Below are 19,209 nucleotides of genomic sequence, written 5' to 3' on the forward strand. Positions count from 1 at the left end.
ACCAGTATGTAGGGGATCTAGTTTCAGGCGTGTATGTATGCCTGCAATGTTAGGTTAGTGTGCATATACTGTAACTGCATTCTGCTTCTTCAAGTATTTTTCTTGGATAAACGAGTATAACGTTAAGATATTTACTCCAAACAGTTGTGTGAGATTGGTCAGCGGTCAAGCAACAATACAACGGGTTAAACATCTGTCAAACGTCTCTCTCTTTTGGTGCTTTCAAGACAACTGGGAACTCGAAAATAACCTAGGACAAATCATGACGTCGGTCATTGGGAAAGTTGAAGCTCTCTAGAAAGATGCTCAAGTTCCCGACTTAGAATTCCGAAGTGGATGACCGTTCAAAACTGTTTTTCCCAATCTAAACTTGTCTTTTCCCGAGTACATAGTTGCCTTGAACGCACTGAAGTCAGAAGTCTGAGATTTCCGAGTTGGTTTGAACGCGGCAATGTCTGACCTACGTCACCGTCTCTGAAGCGCTGTCAGCTGGTGAATTCCACTCCAAATCGCGAGGGGACTTGACTTTCGTCCGCAACCGAAAAAAAGAAAAATTAAAACTTAACTCTGAATAGGCTACTTCAGGGTTTTGGACTCTGCAACACAGTCCAACCGCTTTTTGATTGACACTCTTTATGTGCGGTTGATTTATTTTGTCAATTTGGGAAATGTACGGATAAAATAACAAGGCGAGGTTTCTCGTGTTGGACCGAGAGGTAAGAGTTAAACGTTGCACTATTTTCCTTTCCTCTAGCACATTGCTTGCTTTCCATTTCGCCATTTATAGTAAATTATTTAACATTTGTTCACACAATAAATTGTAGTTGCCATGTCAAAATAATGTTGGTTTGTATTAACAATTTTGTCAAACCGCGAATTGCACACTGATTTGGCAGCGTGGTCGTGCAGTTTAATTAGTGATATTGACTATCAGTATTAGGCTACTTGGCAAGGCGCCCTAGACTACAGCCCAAACCACTTTATCAAATTGCTCCGTTTTGTTTCCGGTGTTTACAGAACATTGCAACGGAGCACATCCAATTCACTGAAAACAGCTGTGGTTCACACCATTCCAGTCGTTTCCACGCATGTCAAAAAGCCTCCCTCTTCTGTCAAATAAAATGTTCTCAGCGTTTTCATTTCAGTGCTGAGCTGTGGGACAGTGAACTGTGTGTGTGTGTGTGTGTGTGCGTGTGTGCGCGCCCACTCATATAAAATATATATCACACATTACATTACACACACACAGTGCCTTCGGAAAGTATTCAGACCCCTTGACATTTTCCACATTTTGTTACAGCCTTATTCTATAATTTATTAAATAGTATTTTTCCCTCGTCGGTCTACACACAATACCCCATAATGACAAAGGAAAAACAGGTTTATACAATTTTTTTCCTAATTTATAAAAAACTGAAATTACATGTATGTACGGTACCAGTCAACGTTGGGACACACCTACTCATTCAAGGGTTTTTCTTTATCTTACTATTTTCTACATTGTAGAATAATATTGAAGACAAACTGAAATAGCACATGGAATCATGTAGTAACCAAAAATGTGTTAAACAAATCAAAATATATTTGAGATTCATCAAAGTAGCCACCCTTTGCCTTTATAACAGCTTTGCACAGCCTGAGGTCTTGAGCGCTCTGGAGCAAATCAAACTTTATTTGTCACATGCGCCGAATACAACAAGTGTAGACCTTACTGTGAAATTCTTACTTACAAGCCCTTAACCAAAAGTGCAGTTCAAGAAGAGTTAAGAAAACATTTACCAAATAAACTAAAGTAAAAAATAATAGAAACTAACACAATAACAACAATAACGAGGCTATATACAGGGGGTACCGGTGACGGTACAGGTTGAGGTAATTGGTACATGTAGGTAGAGGTGAAGGGACTATGCACAGATAATAAACAGCGAGTAGCAGCAGTGAACAAAACAAATGGAGGGGCGTGTCATTGTAAGTAGTCCGGTGGCCATTCGATTAATTGTAAAGCAATTTTATGGCTTTGGGGTAGAAGCTCTTAAGAAGCCTTTTGATCCTAGATGTGGCGCTCTGGTACCGCTTGCCGTGCGGTAGCAGAGAAAGCAGTCTATGACTTGGGTGACTGGAATCTCTGACAATTTAATGGGCTTTCCTCTGAAACTGCTTATTATATAGGTCCTATATGGCCCAGTGATGTACTGGGCCATATACACTACCCTCTGTGGCGCCTTATGGTCAGATGCCCAACAGTTTCCATTCCAGGCGGTGACGCAACAGGTCAGGATGCTCTCGATGGTGCAACTGTAGAACTTTTTGAGGATCTGGGGACCCATGCCATATCTTTTCAGTGTCCCGAGGGGGAAAAGGTTTTGTCGTGCCCTCTTCACGACTGTCTTGGTGTGTTTGGACCATGATAGTACATTGGTGATGTGGACACCAAGGAACTTGAAACTCTGGACCCGCTCCACTACAGCCCCGTTGATGTTAATGGGGGCCTGTTTGGCCCGCCTTTTCCTGTAGTCTACAATCAGCTCCTTTGTCTTGCTCACTTTGAGGGAAAGGTTGTTGTCCTGGCACGACACTGCCAGTTCTCTGACCTCCCTATAGGCTATCTCATCGTTGTCAGTGATCAGGCCTGCCACTGTTGTGTCCACGCAGTCGTGGGTGAACAGGGAGTACAGGAGGGGACTAAGTACACACCCCTGAGGGGCCCCAGTGTTGAGGATCAGCGTGGCAGATGTGTTGTTGCCTACCCTTAACACCTAGGGGCAGCCTGTCAGAAAGTCCAGGATCCAGTTGCAGAGGGAGGTGTTTAGTCCCAGGGTCCTTAGCTTAGTGATGAGCTTTGTGGGCACTATGAGCTTTGTGGGCACTATGGCGTTGACTACAGCTTAGTGTTCAATGAACAGCATTCTCACATAGGTGTTTCTTTTGTCCAGGTGGGAAAGGGCAGTGTGGAGTGCGATTGAGATTACGTCATCTGTGGATCTGTTGGGACGGTATGCAAATTGAAGTGTGTCTCGGGTATCCGGTTTTCATCAAGGATATCTCTGTACTTTACTCCATTCATCTTTGCCTCGATCCTGACTAGTCTCCCAGTCCCTGCCGCTGAAAAACATCCCCACAGCATGATGCTGCCACCGACATGCTTCACCGTAGGGATGGTGCCAGGTTTCCTCCAGACGTGACGCTTGGCATTCAGGCCAAAGAGTTCAATCTTGGTTTCATTAGACCAGAGAATCTTGTTTCTCAGTCAGTCCTTTACGTGCCTTTTGGCGAACTCCATGCGGACTCTCGTCCCTTTTACTGAGGAGTGGCTTGAGTCTGGCCACTCTACCATAAAGGCCTGATTGGTGGAGTGCTGCAGAGATGGTTGTCCTTCTGGGAGTTTCTCCCATCTCCATAGAGGAACTCTGGAGGTTTGTCAGAGTGACCACCAGGTTCTTAGTCGCCTCCCTGACCAAGGCCCTTCTCCCCCGATTGCACAGTTTGGCTGGACAGCCAGCTCTAGGAAGAGTCTCGGTGGTACCCTTCCCCAGATCTGTGCCTTGACACAATGCTGTCTCGTCGGAGCTCGAACGGACAATTCCTTTAACCTCATGGCTTGTTTTTTTCTCTAATATGCACAGTCAACTGTGGGACCTTTATATAGACAGGTGTGTGCCTTTCCAAATCAAGTCCAATCAATTGAATTTGCCACAGGTGGACTCCAATGAAGTTGTAGAAACATCTCAAGGATGACCAACGGAAACAGGATGCACCTGAGCTAATACGTATGTAAATAAGTTATTTATGTTTGTTGAGAGAGACCAGGGTGTGTCTAGTCGTCTTTACAGACCGTGCCAATGAACGGATGTATGATCTAAAAATAGAAGAGTTTATTTATGAGTTATCCTTAAAAAAAATTACAAACAAGTGTCAGGGACAGTGATCTTGATTTGACATCGGAGCAGATTTTTCTACACGCTGGGTAATGGAGAGCCTGTTGATTGTTACAAATCTTGCTTCAGGAATAACTGTGTGTAACATCCTTCCCCTCTTACTGTTAGAAAATGTAATAGCTCAGTCAATGTGGGGCGGACTTATTTTGACAGACCATTGTTTTTAAAAGCCCTCCCAGTTGTTACTGCACCAGAGGGGGCTGTGTTTGTAAAATACATACCGCTAGAGCACAGAGTACAGGGACATTCCATTTTGTTCTCCATGTTCTCTACAGTACATCTCCTCACGTCATCACTGGCATGGCATTCCAGAGGCAGGAGTCACGAGCAGAACACATTGACCCTACCCCTCTCTGTTAGACCTGCATAGCTGAGAAAAATTACACCGCTTTAATTCAATTTCATGTTGATGTGAGGGAAGATGGTCAGGGCATGTCTGCTAAGTCTCTAGTTGTTCGGACTGTTATTGTGGGAACTGCTTAGACCGTTCATATGTTATGTTGGACTCCCATAGAGATGGAGACACAATTCTGCCCCCCTCTAGATCTTAGGCCTCACTCCCCCCTATCTGAGATATCTACTGCTGCCCTCATCCTCCACATACAACACCTGTTCTGCCAGTCACATTCTGTTAAAGGTCCCCAAAGCGCACACATCCCTGGGTCGCTCTTTTCAGTTCGCTGCAGCTAGCGACTTGAATGAGCTGTAACAAACACTCAAACTGGACAGTTTTATCTCCATCTCTTCATTCAAAGACTCAATCATGGACACTCTTACTGACAGTTGTGGCTGCTTTGCGTAATGTGTTGTCTTTACCCTTTGTGCTGTTGTCTGTGCCCAATAATGTTTGTACCACGTTTTGTGCTGCTACCATCTTGTTGCTGCCTTGCTATCTTGTTGTCTTAGGTCTCTCTTTATCTTGTCGTGATGTGTTTTGTCCTATATTTTTATTTAATTTATTTGTATTTTTAATCCCAGCCCCCGTCCCCACAGGAGGCCTTTTGCCTTTTGGTAGGCCGTCATTGTAAATAAGAATTTCTTCTTAACTAACTTGCCTTGTTAAATAATAAAAACAATTATAATAATCATGGTCCCCCAAGCAAGGTATAGTTGGACAAGACACCAGTGTAGGCTGGGAGGGTGTGGAGACAGAGAGCAGACACACACACACAGTCTGTGGTTTCCAGACGATGGGCTGGTTGAGTCACAGGCTGTAAAGAGAATAAGAGTCTGCTCGTGGAAATTACATGTCATACAGAGTGATTATGTAGCTCCAACCGCGTGCGTGCGTGCGTGCGTGGCTACTAGCTACACATCAGACAATGTATTCTGTAAAATATTTGCCCAAGACACTGTATGGGGAAATCTGTTCAGAAATGTGCCATGTGCACAAATGTGCGTGAGCTCACACATGAGGATAGTGTTTGTTTGGATCACAGTCAGTCTCTGGTTTGGTGCTCTATTGTAGGCTGTTTGTTAAATAAGACCTGGACGGTTTGACTTGTTTTGCTGCGGTAGTGGAGATGATGAGGTTAAAGAGTGGGGCGTGTGAACCACTTTTTCCCTTTCATCATATAAAGGATGGCATGTTGTGACTTCTCCATGCATTCAGGCATTATGTAACGGCTCTGATTGGAAGCATATTATTGTAGAATGTGAACATTACCAGAACCAGTAGGTGGTGCTGTTTGCTGCAGTGTCTGTCACACAGATGGACTACAGTCTCTTGGCACTGATGTTGGTTAGCCTACATGGATGACATGCTCAGTGTAGAAGTTACCCTTTGGCACAGATCTAGGATCAGTTTATCTTCCCGCAATTCATTATGAGGTGAATCACAAAACTGACCACGAGGGGTTCCAATCTGGCCCCTGGGTGGTGGTTTGAGTGAAATATACCTTCTCTTTTTTTCTTTTTTTATAATTTTTTGTAAAAAAGAAATGTCACCTTTATTTAACCAGGTAGGCTAGTTGAGAACAAGTTCTCATTTACAACTGCGACCTGGCCAAGATAAAGCAAAGCAGTGTGACACAGACAACAACACAGAGTTACACATGGAGTAAACAAGCCAATAACACAATAAACAAGTCAATGACACAGTAAAAAAAAGAGTCTATATACAGTGTGTGCAAAAGGCATGAGGAGGTAGGCAATAAATAGGCCGTAGGAGCGGATCATTTCAATTTAGCAGATTAACACTGGAGTGATAAATGAGCATATGTGCAAGTAGAAATACTGGTGTGCAAAAGAGCAGAAAAGTAAATAAAATAAAAAACGAATGGGGATGAGGTAGGTAGATTGGGTGGGCAATTTACAGATGGACTATGTACAGCTGCAGCGATCGGTTAGCAGCTCAGGTAGCTGCTTTTCAGGGAGCATCTGCAATTCAAAACAATGGATAAAGTACTATTTTATTTTTTGCACATTTTGATGGTGAGGAAATGCAACCAATTTTCAATGCGGCCCTCCGGACCTCATTGAAGACCGAATGCGGCCCCTGTGTTAAAATTAGTTTGACACCCCTGATCTAGGGAAACTGACAACTTCATCCTACTTAGTCTCATGGTCATTTCAACACAACTTTTAAATCGGATTAGATTCTGAACAAGAGAAGATGTGGAAACGACAGCAGAGCCTCAGTTCAGCTGTAGCTAATCTGGCCCAATTAAACTGTGTATGAAAGAGGGGTAGATTTTATATTAGGAAATGTTCATGCCATGTTGCCCACAGCGGATTACTGCCTAACTTCATTCTGCATGTTAATGGCTAAAAGGCACAGTAAGAAAATGACTAGGCTATTTTAAGTGTGAGCGTGAGTTAGAACATTACACTATATCAGGGGTGTCAAACATACGGCCTGCGGGTCCAATCCGGCCCGTGGGTGGTTTGAGTAAATAAAAAATGTTTTTTGGGGGTGGGACATACTCCGTATACTTTTAAAATGACAGTGAGTGTCTCAAATTCCAAAAACAATGGCTAGAGGACAATTCTTTTGCACATTTTGACAGCAAGCAAATATAACCAATTTTCATTGCGGCCCTCCGGACCTTGTTGAAGACCAAGTGCGGTCCCCGTGCAAAATGAGTCCTAGACCCCTGCACTATATACACGCTCAATCACACACATTACACTGAAACAAAACCCACACACATACACTACATACGTGCATACCGACACAAAACACACATACACTTTTACACTCATCATATGCTGCTGCTACTCTTATTCTTACTACTCTTACTCTTATTATATATCCTGATGCCTAGTCACTTTATATGTTTGCTCAGTATAGCTACCTCAAATACCTTGTACCCCCCCTGCACAGTGATCTGGTAGTGGTACTCCCTGAATATAGCTCCATTCTTGTGTATTTTAATTCTCTTGTTACTATTTTTCTTTTTTATTATACTCAACAAAAATATAAACGCAACATGTAAAGTAGTGATGCACCGATATGACATTTTTGGCCAATACCGATATCCGATATTTTCCTTGCCCAAAAAAACCCGCTACCGATATTTAACATTTTTGCGGCCTTTTAAGCATTCTAGAACAGTTGAATAGTTAACACACACACACATGGACACAGCGGTCTAAGGCACTGCATCTAAGTGCAAGAGGTGTCACTACAGTCCCTGGTTCGAATCCAGGCTGTATCACATCTGGCCGTGATTGGGAGTCCCATAGGGCGGCACACAATTGGCCCAGCGTCGACCGGGTTTGGCCGGGGAATTTATTCTTATCTGACTTTACTAGTTAAATAAAGGTTACACACACACCACACTGACCAAAAAGTTATTTTATTGGCATTTACCAGTAAAACATAGTCAAAACCTATTTCACTTACTTGCTGTGCTGTTTCGTTGTTCATTTGTCCAGTCGTTTCATTCTCAACCAGGATTTCTATGGAATGCCGTTTGGGTCTTTGCGTGTCAAAAGGTACTATTTAACACTATTTGACGTGTCAAATAACACTTTGATGTGTCAAATAACACTATTTTACCAATCTGAATGACTGCACGTCACATTTAACGCGTTCATACATTTTTTTACGTAGTTATTACACATGGATTACACGATCACTCGTATTTCATATGTCACAACGATTCATCATACGAATGCTATGATGCTGGTAAAGTTGTCTCGTGCACCTACAGTGCTGGTCATGAAAAAAAGCTAGCTAGTTCATGGATGCAAACAATGTTCTTGACATCTGTTTCAGTAGCTATATAGTTAGCTAGATAACTACACTGCTCAAAAAAATAAAGGGAACACTAAAATAACACATCCTAGATCTGAATGAATGAAATAATCTTATTAAATACTTTTTTCTTTACATAGTTGAATGTGCTGACAACAAAATCACACAAAAATAATCAATGGAAATCCAATTTATCAACCCATGGAGGTCTGGATTTGGAGTCACACTCAAAATTAAAGTGGAAAACCACACTACAGGCTGATCCAACTTTGATGTAATGTCCTTAAAACAAGTCAAAATGAGGCTCAGTAGTGTGTGTGGCCTCCACGTGCCTGTATGACCTCCCTACAACGCCTGGGCATGCTCCTGATGAAGTGGCGGATGGTCTCCTGAGGGATCTCCTCCCAAACCTGGACTAAAGCATCCGCCAACTCCTGGACAGTCTGTGGTGCAACGTGGCGTTGGTGGATGGAGCGAGACATGATGTCCCAGATGTGCTCAATTGGATTCAGGTCTGGGGAACGGGCGGGCCAGTCCATAGCATCAATGCCTTCCTCTTGCAGGAACTGCTGACACACTCCAGCCACATGAGGTCTAGCATTGTCTTGCATTAGGAGGAACCCAGGGCCAACCGCACCAGCATATGGTCTCACAAGGGGTCTGAGGATCTCATCTCGGTACCTAATGGCAGTCAGGCTACCTCTGGCGAGCACATGGAGGGCTGTGCGGCCCCCCAAAGAAGTGCCACCCCACACCATGACTGACCCACCGCCAAACCGGTCATGCTGGAGGATGTTGCAGGCAGCAGAACGTTCTCCACGGTGTCTCCAGACTGTCACGTCTGTCACATGTGCTCAGTGTGAACCTGCTTTCATGTGTCAAGAGCACAGGGCGCCAGTTGCGAATTTGCCAATCTTGGTGTTCTCTGGCAAATGCCAAACGTCCTGCATGGTGTTGGGCTGTAAGCACAACCCCCACCTGTGGACGTCGGGCCTTCATACCACCCTCATGGAGTCTGTTTCTGACCGTTTGAGCAGACACATGCACATTTGTGGCCTGCTGGAGGTCATTTTGCAGGGCTCTGGCAGTGCTCCTCCTTGCACAAAGGAGGAGGTAGCGGTCCTGCTGCTGGGTTGTTGCCCTCCTACGGCCTCCTCCATGTCTCCTGATGTACTGGCCTGTCTCCTGGTAGCGCCTCCATGCTCTGGACACTACGCTGATAGACACAGCAAAGCTTCTTGCCACAGCTCGCATTGATGTGCCATCCTGGATGAGCTGCACTACCTGAGCCACTTGTGTGGGTTGTAGACTCCGTCTCATGCTACCACTAGAGTGAAAGCACCGCCAGCATTCAAAAGTGACCAAAACATCAGCCAGGAAGCATAGGAACTGAGAAGTGGTCTGTGGTTACCACCTGCAGAACCACTCCTTTATTGGGGGTGTCTTGCTAATTGCCTATAATTTCCACCTGTTGTCTATTCCATTTGCACAACAGCATGTGAAATGTATTGTCAATCAGTGTTGCTTCCTAAGTGGACAGTTTAATTTCACAGAAGTGTGATTGACTTGGAGTTACATTGTGTTGTTTAAGTGTTCCCTTTATTTTTTTGAGCAGTATATATAGCTAGGTGTCATCTAAAATAACCCTAATTTATAAGATGGTTCTTATTTGATTAATGATGGTCGGACCCATCTATGTGAAGCTAGCCACAGTAAGGATTAGCCACAATAGGAGACTTTGCGGTTAGCCTTCAAAATAAAAGTATAGCATAATTACAGTATTTGTATTAATTTGCATCACTGTCAATGACATACTTTTATTTTGAAGGCAAACCACAAATTCCACTATTGTGCCTAATCCTTATTTTGGCTAGCTTCGCAACACATAACTCGGTCCGGTCGAGCCTCACTAGCCAGATGAAGCTAGTTGGCTGCTTATAACGTTAGCTTTTGGCAAAAGGGTTAAGTAGCTGGCTAGCTATTTATTTTCATGAACTGAAGTTCAGTTTCAATAGGCGAACAAGTGGCAACCTAGCTAATACTTACTCACAAGGATTCCTAAATCATTGCTAAGAATAACGAATATAACTGCAGTTTCTACTGGTCATTGTTTTCAGGCTGGTTGTATTGGTTCTAGCTAGGTACCAAGCTAAAGCCAGCTACCCCAGAAGTTGCGGTCGAACAAATTATGCTTTATTACCAACATGGTATTGTAAACACATCGTTCATATCGTGTTTGCAGACTTTTTTGTACAGCTTTGACAGTGCTACTGTATCTTTTTTGACATGCAAAGACCCAAACGGCGTTCCATAGTATGTATGTCGTGAAGCTAATAGCAGTGACGGTATTACTGTGTAACTCCGGTAGGGCAACATCGGAAAAATAGCGCACTTGGTAGTGTTAACCGGCACTCAACCAGTCAGAGAAAGCCAACATCACCCACGACAGAGAATGGTTGATTGTCAAGGGTAATGAATTCCATTATCTTGACTTTAATGGATTTTGCCTTTGAGTTGTCTCGCTGAAATTGTGTTACTCTTTCAAATGACTGCTTGACTTGTTGACTGCTCGATCCATACAGCAGACATTGTGGGCTAGTTTAGGAATGCTGTGTTGCACGTATAGCGCAACATTTTACATGGCGTCATTACATCATGTATCTTTTTTATATAGGTATCCACGTCAGCTTTGACATCGGTTTTGCACATCGGACGTTAAACTAGACATCGGCCGATTCCGATATGTTCACCGACTATATCGTGTTTCACTAATGTTATGTGTTGATCTCATGTTTCATGAGCTGATATAAAAGAACCCAGAAACTTGTTTACATCCCTGTTAATGAGCATTTCTCCATTGCCAAGATAATCCATCCACCTGACAGGTTTGGCATATCAATAAGCTAATTAAAAATCATGATGATTAGTCATTACACATGTGCACCTTGTGCTGGGAACAATTAAAAGCCCACTCTAAAATGTGCAGTTTTGTCACACAACACAATGCCCCAGATGTCTCAAGTTGAGGGAGCGTGCAGTTGGTGTGCTGACTGCAGGAATTTCCACCAGAGCTGTTGCCAGATAATTTAATGTTCATTTCTCTACCATAAGCCGCCTCCAACGTCATTTTAGAGAATTTAGCAGTACGTCCAACCGGCCTCACAACCGCAGACCACGTGTAACCATGCCAGCCCAGGACCTCCATCTGGCTCCTTCACCTGCGGGATCGTCTGAGACCAGCCACCCGGACAGCTGATGAAACTGAGTATTATTTATCTCTGTAATTAAGCCCTTTTATGGAGAAATACTCAATCTGATTGGCCGAGTCCCTGCCCAGTCCATATGAAATAGATTAGGGCCTAATAAATTTACTGATTTCCTTACATGAACTGTAAGTCAGTGAAATTGTTGCGCTTTTATATTTTTGTTCAGTATATAATCCTTATCATTGGGAAGGGCTTAACTGTAACGTCTACACCTGTTGTATTCGGCGCTTTGATTTTATTTTCCTTGCCTATCCTTGCCGCGAGGCATCACAAGCAGTAGGTTAGAGAGTGAAAGTGTGGAGAGACAGGCTGTGTTCTGAGGCGAGGAGACGGGAGGTGTGTGTGTGTGTGTGTGTCGGGGCTGAGAATTGCCAGGGACCTCCCGATATGATATGTATTGTAATTCTCACAATTCTATATGTATTGCGATTGTATTCATTTTTTGCGATTTTGATGTAACCAAACATATTACGCACTAGACAAAAGAGCATAAGAATTTAGTTTTGATCAGTCATGGAAATAAAAGTGAAAAATAAACATGCTGGCTCGCTATTTAAAAAGATGGAGAACAAGCTGCAGCATGAAAAATACTGTAGTTCTGGAGCAGGTACGCTTTTGACTAGATGAGATTCAGCTTTGGTCAAATTTGACTTTTCGTAGCAGGTTAGCAGAACTTAAACGGCAGGTTAGGATAATTAACGTAGCAGGTTAGGAAAAATAAGTTAAGATTAGGAAAGGGGTTAGCCTCGTAATGGAACAGGTTTCACTAAAATGGGAAGCCTGGCAAAGTCCATGGTAGAAAGATGGCTAAATAGGGCTGGGAACCCAGTGTAAATCAGTGACGCCTTGCAACCCATCAATAAAATGCCTTTCTTGAGAGGAGCTCCAATAGTACTAACTAGATTAGTGTTGTAGGTGCAACAGTGCGTGTGGATGGCCAGGAAATCGCAGCTTAAAACCCCATCAAAAGATGTTGATGTATGTTCATTTTGTGTATAGAGCACACTTCTGGCAATACAAAATTCTCCAGATCTCCATGGGAGGCGTGACAACGACATGATTTTAGAGGTATGGCAACGCGCAGAATGGGGTTAGCCAGAATTCCCCAAAATTAAATTCAAGTTTAATTTGACAAAAGTTACAGCCCTTCTAGCCATGACCCGCAGGTACAGCCAACCCAGCATTTTTTACAAGTCGATAATTGGAGTCAAAGTATCGCTATAATATTGACCAAAATAATATTGCGATATGAAACTATATACAGTTGAAGTCGGAAGTTTACATAACTTAGCCAAATACATTTCAAATCAGTTTTTCACAATTCCTGACATTTAATCCAAGTAAAAATTCCCTGTTTTAGGTCAGTTAGGATCACCACTTTATTTTAAGAATGTGAAATGTCATAATAGTTGAGAGAATGATTTATTTCAGCTTTTATTTCTTTCATCACATACCCAGTGGGTCAGAAGTTTACATACACTCAATTAGTATTTGGTAGCATTGCATTTAAATTGTTTAACTTGGGTTAAACGTTTCAGGTAGCCTTCCACAAGCTTCCCACAATAAGTTGGGTGAATTTTGGCCCATTCCTCCTGACAGAGATGGTGTAACTGAGTCAGGTTTGTAGGCCTCCTTGCTCACACATGCTTTTTCAGTTCTGCCCAAACATTTTCTATGGGATTGAGGTCAGGGCTTTGTGATGGCCACTCCAATACCTTGACTTTGTTGTCCTTAAGCCATTTTGCCACAGCTTTGGAAGTATGCTTGGGGTCTTGTCCATTTGGAAGACCCATCTGCGACCAAGCTTTAACTTCCTGACTGATGTCTTGAGATGTTGCTTCAATATATCCACATTATTTTCCAGCCTCATGATGCCATCTATTTTGTGAAGTGCACCAGTCCCTCCTGCAGCAAAGCACCCCCACAACTTGATGCTGCCACCCCCGTGCTTCACTGTTGGGATGGTGTTCTTCGGCTTGCAAGCCTCCCCCTTTTTCCTCCAAACATAACGATGGTCATTATGGTCAAACAGTTCTATTTCAGTTTAACCTCTCTGGGAAATGTGGAACGCTAACGTCCCACCCGCGGTACACACTATTCAACAGCCAGTGAAATAGCAGGGCGGCAAATTCAAAACAACAAAAACAACAAAAATCTCATAATTCAAATTTCTCAAACATACAACTATTTTATCCCATTTAAGATACACTTCTCGTTAATCCAACCACATTGTCCAACCACATTTCAAAAAGGCTTTACAGCGAAAGCATAACATTAGATTATGTTAGGACAGCGCCGAGACAAGAAAAACCACACAGCCATTTTTCCAAGCAAGGAGAGGTGTCACAAAAACCAGAAATACAGCTAAAATCAATCACTAACCTTTGATGATCTTCATCAGATGGTACTCATAGGACTTCATGTTACACAATACATGTATGTTTTGCTCGATAAAGTTAATAGTTATATCCAAAAAAAACATTTTACATTGGCGTGTAATGTTCAGAAATGTTTTGCCTCCCAATACTTCCGGTGAATGAGCACATCAATTTACAGAAATACTCATCATAAACGTTGATAAAATATTAAACTGTTATTCAAAGAATTATAGATACACTTCTCCTTAATGCAACCGCTGTGTCAGATTTTTAAAAACTTTACAGCGAAAGCACACTTTGCAATAATCTGAGTACAGCGCTCAGACAACAACAACAAGCAATACAGATACCCGCCATTTTGGAGTCAACTAAAATCAGAAATGGCATGATAAATATTCACTTACCTTTGATGATCTTCATCAGAATGCACTCCCAGGAATCCCAGTTCCACAATAAATGTTTGTTTTGTTCGATAAAGTCCATCATTTATGTCCAAATACCTCCTTTTTGTTTGCGTGTTTAGTCCACTACTACAAATGCAGGAAGCGCGCACAAAATTTCACGACAAAAAGTCAAAAGTTCTATTTACATTCATAGAAACATGTCAAATGATGTATAGCATCAATCTTTAGGATGTTTTTATCATAAATCTTCAGTAATATTCCAACCGGACAATTCCAATGTCTTCAGAAAAGAAAAGGAACACAGCTAACTCTCACGGGTGCGTGCGCCACTGAACACGTCATTCTCTCAGTCATCTACTTCCAGGACCTCTTATTCTCTCCCTATTCACAGTAGAAGCATGAAACAACGTTCTAAAGACTGTTGACATCTAGTGGAAGCCTTACGAAGTGCAAAATGAACACTAAGTCACTGTATACTGGATAGGGAATCACTTGAAAAACTCCAAACCTGATTTCCACACTTCCTGGTTGGATTTTTCTCAGGTTTTTGCCTGCCATATGAGTTCTGTTATACTCACAGACATCATTCAAACAGTTTTAGAAACTTCAGAGTGATTACTATCTAAATCTACTAATCATATGCATATCCTACCTTCTGCGCCCGAGTAGCAGGCAGTTTAATTTGGGCACATCATTCATCTGAATTTCCGAATACTACCCTCTGTCACTAAAAAGTTAATCAGACCAGAGGACATTTCTCCAACAAATACAATCGTTGGCCATGTGAGCAGTTGCAAACCGTAGTCTGGCTTTTTTTATGTTGGTTTTGGAGCAGTGGCTTCTTCCTTGCCTTCCTTGCCTTGTGGCCTTTCAGGTTATGTCGATCTAGGACTCATTTTACTGTGGATATAGATTCTTTTGTACCCGTTTCCTCCAGCATCTTCACAAGGTCCTTTGCTGTTGTTCTGGGATTGATTTGCACTTTTCGCACCAAATTACGTTCATCTCTAGGAGACAGAACGCGTCTCCTTCCTGAGCGGTATGACGGCTGCGTGGTCCCATGGTGTTTATACTTGCGTACTATTGTTTGTAGAGACGTGGTACCTTCAGGCATTTGGAAATTGCTCCCAAAGATGAACCAGACTTTTAGAGGTCTACAATTTGTTTCTGAGGTCTTTGCTGATTTCTTTTGATTTTCCAATGATGTCAGCAAAGAGGCACTGAGTTTGAAGGTAGGCCTTGAAATACATCCACAGGTACACCTCCAATTGACTCAAATGATGTAAAATGATGTAAATTAGCCTATCAGAAGCTTCTGAAGCCATGACATAATTTTCTGGAATTGTCCAAGCTGTTTATAGGCACAGTGAAGTGAACTTCTGACCCTCTGGAATTGTGAAACAGTGAAATAATCTGTCTGTAAACAATGGAAAAATTACTTGTCATGCACAAAGTAGATGTTCTAACCGATTTGCCAAAACTATAGTTTGGTAACAAGAAATTTGTGGAGTGGTTGAAAAATGAGTTGTAATGACTCCAACCTAAGTGTATGTAAACTTCCGACTTCAACTGTATGTATTGCGATTCGATAGTGTGATGTTATTGCGATTTGATGTTCCAAACATATTGAGCACTATATAGTGCATTCGGGAAGTATTCAAACCCCTTGACTTTTTCCACATTTTGTTAGCTTTATTCTAAAATTGATTTAATAGATTTTTTTCTCCACATCAATCTACACACAATACCCCATATTGTGTGCGTTTAGAGAATCCATTTCAGTTTAATTTTAATATCACATTTACAATAAGAATTCAGACCCTTTACTCAGTACTTTGTTGAAGTGTCTTTTGGCAGCAATTACAGCCTTGTGTCTTCTTGGGTATGATGCTACAAGTTTGGCACACCTGTATTTGGGGAGTTTCTCCCATTCTTCTCTGCAGATCCTCTCAAGCTCTGTCAGGTTGGATGGGGAGTGTCGCTGCACAGCTATTTTCAGGTCTCTCCAGAGATGTTAGATCGGCTTCAAGTCCGGGCTGTGGCTGGGCCACACCAGGAAATTTAGAGACTTGTCCTGAAGCCACTCCTGCATTGTGTTGGCTGTGTGCTTAGTAGAGGTCGACCGATTATGCTTTTTCAACGCCGATACCGATTATTGGAGGCCACAAAAAAAAGACAATACCGATTAAGCGGACGATTTATTTTTATTTTATTTATTTTTTATTTAATTTTTTTGTAATAATGACAATTACAACAATACTGAATGAACACTTATTTTAACTTAATATAATACATAAATACTATCAATTTAGCCTCAAATAAATAATGAAACATGTTCAATTTTGTTTAAATAATGCAAAAACAGTGTTGGAGAAGAAAGTAAAAGTGCAATATGTGCCATGTAAAAAAGCTAACATTTAAGTTCCTCGCTCAGAACATGAAAGCTGGTGGTTCCTTTTAACATGAGTCTTCAATATTCCCAGGTAAGAAGTTTTAGGTTGTAGTTATTATAGGACTATTTCTCTCTATACGATTTGTATTTCATATACCTTTGACTATTGGATGTTCTTATAGGCACTTTAGTATTGCCAGTGTAACAGTATAGCTTCCGTCCCTCTCCTCGCTCCTACCTGGGCTCAAACCAGGAACACATCGACAACAGCCACCCTCGAAGCAGCGTTACCCATGTAGAGCAAGGGGAACAACTACTCCAAGTCTCAGAGCGAGTGACGTTTGAAACGCTATTAGCGCGCACCCGCTAACTAGCTAGCCATTTCACATCGGTTACACCAGCCTAATCTTGGGAGTTGATAGGCCTGAAGTCATAAACAGTGCAATGCTTGAAGAATTGCGAAGGGCTGCAGGCAAAACGCACGAAAGTGCAGTTTGAATGAATGCTTACAAGCGTGCTCGTGCCTACCACCGCTCAGTCAGACTGCTATATCAAATCATAGACTTAATTATAATATAATAAACACACAGAAATATGGTCGAATCCGGAAACTATCATCTCGAAAACAAAACGTTTATTTTTTCAGTGAAATACGGAACCGTTACGTATTTTATCTAACGGGTGGCATCCATAAGTCTAAATATTCCTGTTACATTGCACAACCTTCCTTCAATGTTATGTCATAATTACGTAAAATTCTGGCAAATTAGTTCGCAACGAGCCAGGCGGCCCAAACTGTTGCATATACCCTGACTCTGCGTGCAATGAACGCAAGAGAACTGACACAATTTCACCTGGTTAATATTGCCTGCTAACCTGGATTTCTTTTAGCTAAATATGCAGGTTTAAAAATATATACTTTTGTGTATTGATTTTAAGAAAGGCATTGATGTTTATGGTTAGGTACAGTCGTGCAACGATTGTGCTTTTTTCGCAAATGAGCTTTTGTTAAATCATCCCCCGTTTGGCGAAGTTGGCAATACTAAAGTGCGTATTAGAGTATCCAATAGTTAAAGGTATATGAAATACAAATGGTATAGAGAGAAATAGTCGACGCGTCATAATTCCTATAATAACTACAACCTAAAACTTCTTAACTGGGAATATTGAACCACCAGCTTTCATAAGTTCTGAGCAAGGAACTTAAACGTTAGCTTTTTTACGTGGCACATATTGCACTTTTACTTTCTTCTCCAACACTATTTTTGCTAAATATAAACCAAATTGAGTATGTTTCATTATTTATTTGAGAACAAATAGATTTTATTTCTGTATTATATTAAGTTAAAATAGTGTTCATTGTTCATTCAGTATTGTTGTCATTGTTACAAATAAATAAAAAAATCTGCCGATTAATCGGTATTGTTTTCTTTTTGGTCATCCAATAATCGGTATCGGCGTTGAAAAATCCTAATCGGTCGACGTCTACCGTATATAGCCTTTATGGTTATAATATGACCCATCTATTCATGAATGTCTTTTTGTGTGCTTTTTTTTTTTGTTGTTGTCATTTAGCAGACGCTCTTATCCAGAGCGACTTACAGTAGTGAATGCATACATTTCTTTTTTTTTCTTTTTTTCGTACTGGTCCCCCGTGTGAATCGAACCCACAACCCTGGCGTTGCAAACACCATGCTCTACCAACTGAGCCACATGAGTGTGCTCTACCCTGTCTGATTACCCTGTCTGATTATCCTGTCTGATTATCCATCTGGCATACATATGCACTCCATGAACTGGAAAACAATCTGGTCATTATTTTGATTGTAAGTGCTGTATAGCATCATGACGATACTGTGTGTGGGTGGAATTGGAGGCGTGTAACAATCACAATTTATTATGGAAAATAAGTAACTATTAGGAAGAGAGTATGTGTATGGTTGAGATAAAGAGAAAGTGTGAGAGGGAGGATGTTCCTGACCACAATTGTATCCTATTTGTTGCTCTCTCTCTCCCTCTTAGTCTGTTCCTCAAGGTCAGTAAAAGCAAGGGAATTGATGTGGCGAGTCGGGGCTCAGCAGCAGGGAGGAAGAGGAGTTAAGAGATGATAGAAATGTGGCGCGAGGGAACATGGAGAGGAAGAGGAGGAAGCGGAGGGAAAGCACAGCCGATAGGGAGCCTACATTTCCATGGAGTACATCTGTCCCGAGTCCCACCATTCACTCTTGTACCACAGAGTCTGGGTCTAAAGTTTACAGTTGCAGGGGTTTAGGAGTTGTTATTAAAAGTGGTAGCAGTCTGTTTTTTCTTTCTTCAGATCTGGTGTTTAACACCAATTCCAATTTACTCAATTGTTGTTAAAGTAGGCTAGTATTTCTACATTTTGTCAGACCTAGTCTGTACTAAATCTAATTGACGTTATCTACATTTTTGAAATAGTCTCTGAATAGAATCGTTATCAATCAAAGAGCCTACTTTGTGGGTTTTCAAATACTTTCTGAATATTGTCCATTGGTCACATTTTGGATAATATATTTTATATTTATATGTAAATAATATTTAGAAGTGTAATATGTTATACTTAGAATAATTTAGTCAAGTCTACTACAATTTAAATACTCTAGGGTTTTTTG

At 41.6% G+C, this 19,209-nt stretch overlaps 1 protein-coding gene across 1 annotated transcript in view; it reads left to right on the forward strand.

Annotated features, from left to right (window-relative positions):
* The first annotated feature begins 481 nt into the window (after nucleotides 1-481).
* The window catches only part of LOC106587071 (kinesin-like protein KIFC3), a 79,340-nt gene continuing 60,612 nt past the window's right edge, over nucleotides 482-19,209 (forward strand). Inside the window, exon 1 of the mRNA XM_014174986.3 lies at nucleotides 482-716. The gene's annotated coding sequence lies outside the window, so the exon portion shown is untranslated. The remainder of the gene's footprint in view (nucleotides 717-19,209) is intronic.

Source organism: Salmo salar, chromosome 26 (genome assembly GCF_965601325.2).
Source record: "Salmo salar chromosome 26, fSalSal1, whole genome shotgun sequence".
In the NCBI taxonomy this organism is placed as follows: domain Eukaryota; kingdom Metazoa; phylum Chordata; class Actinopteri; order Salmoniformes; family Salmonidae; genus Salmo; species Salmo salar.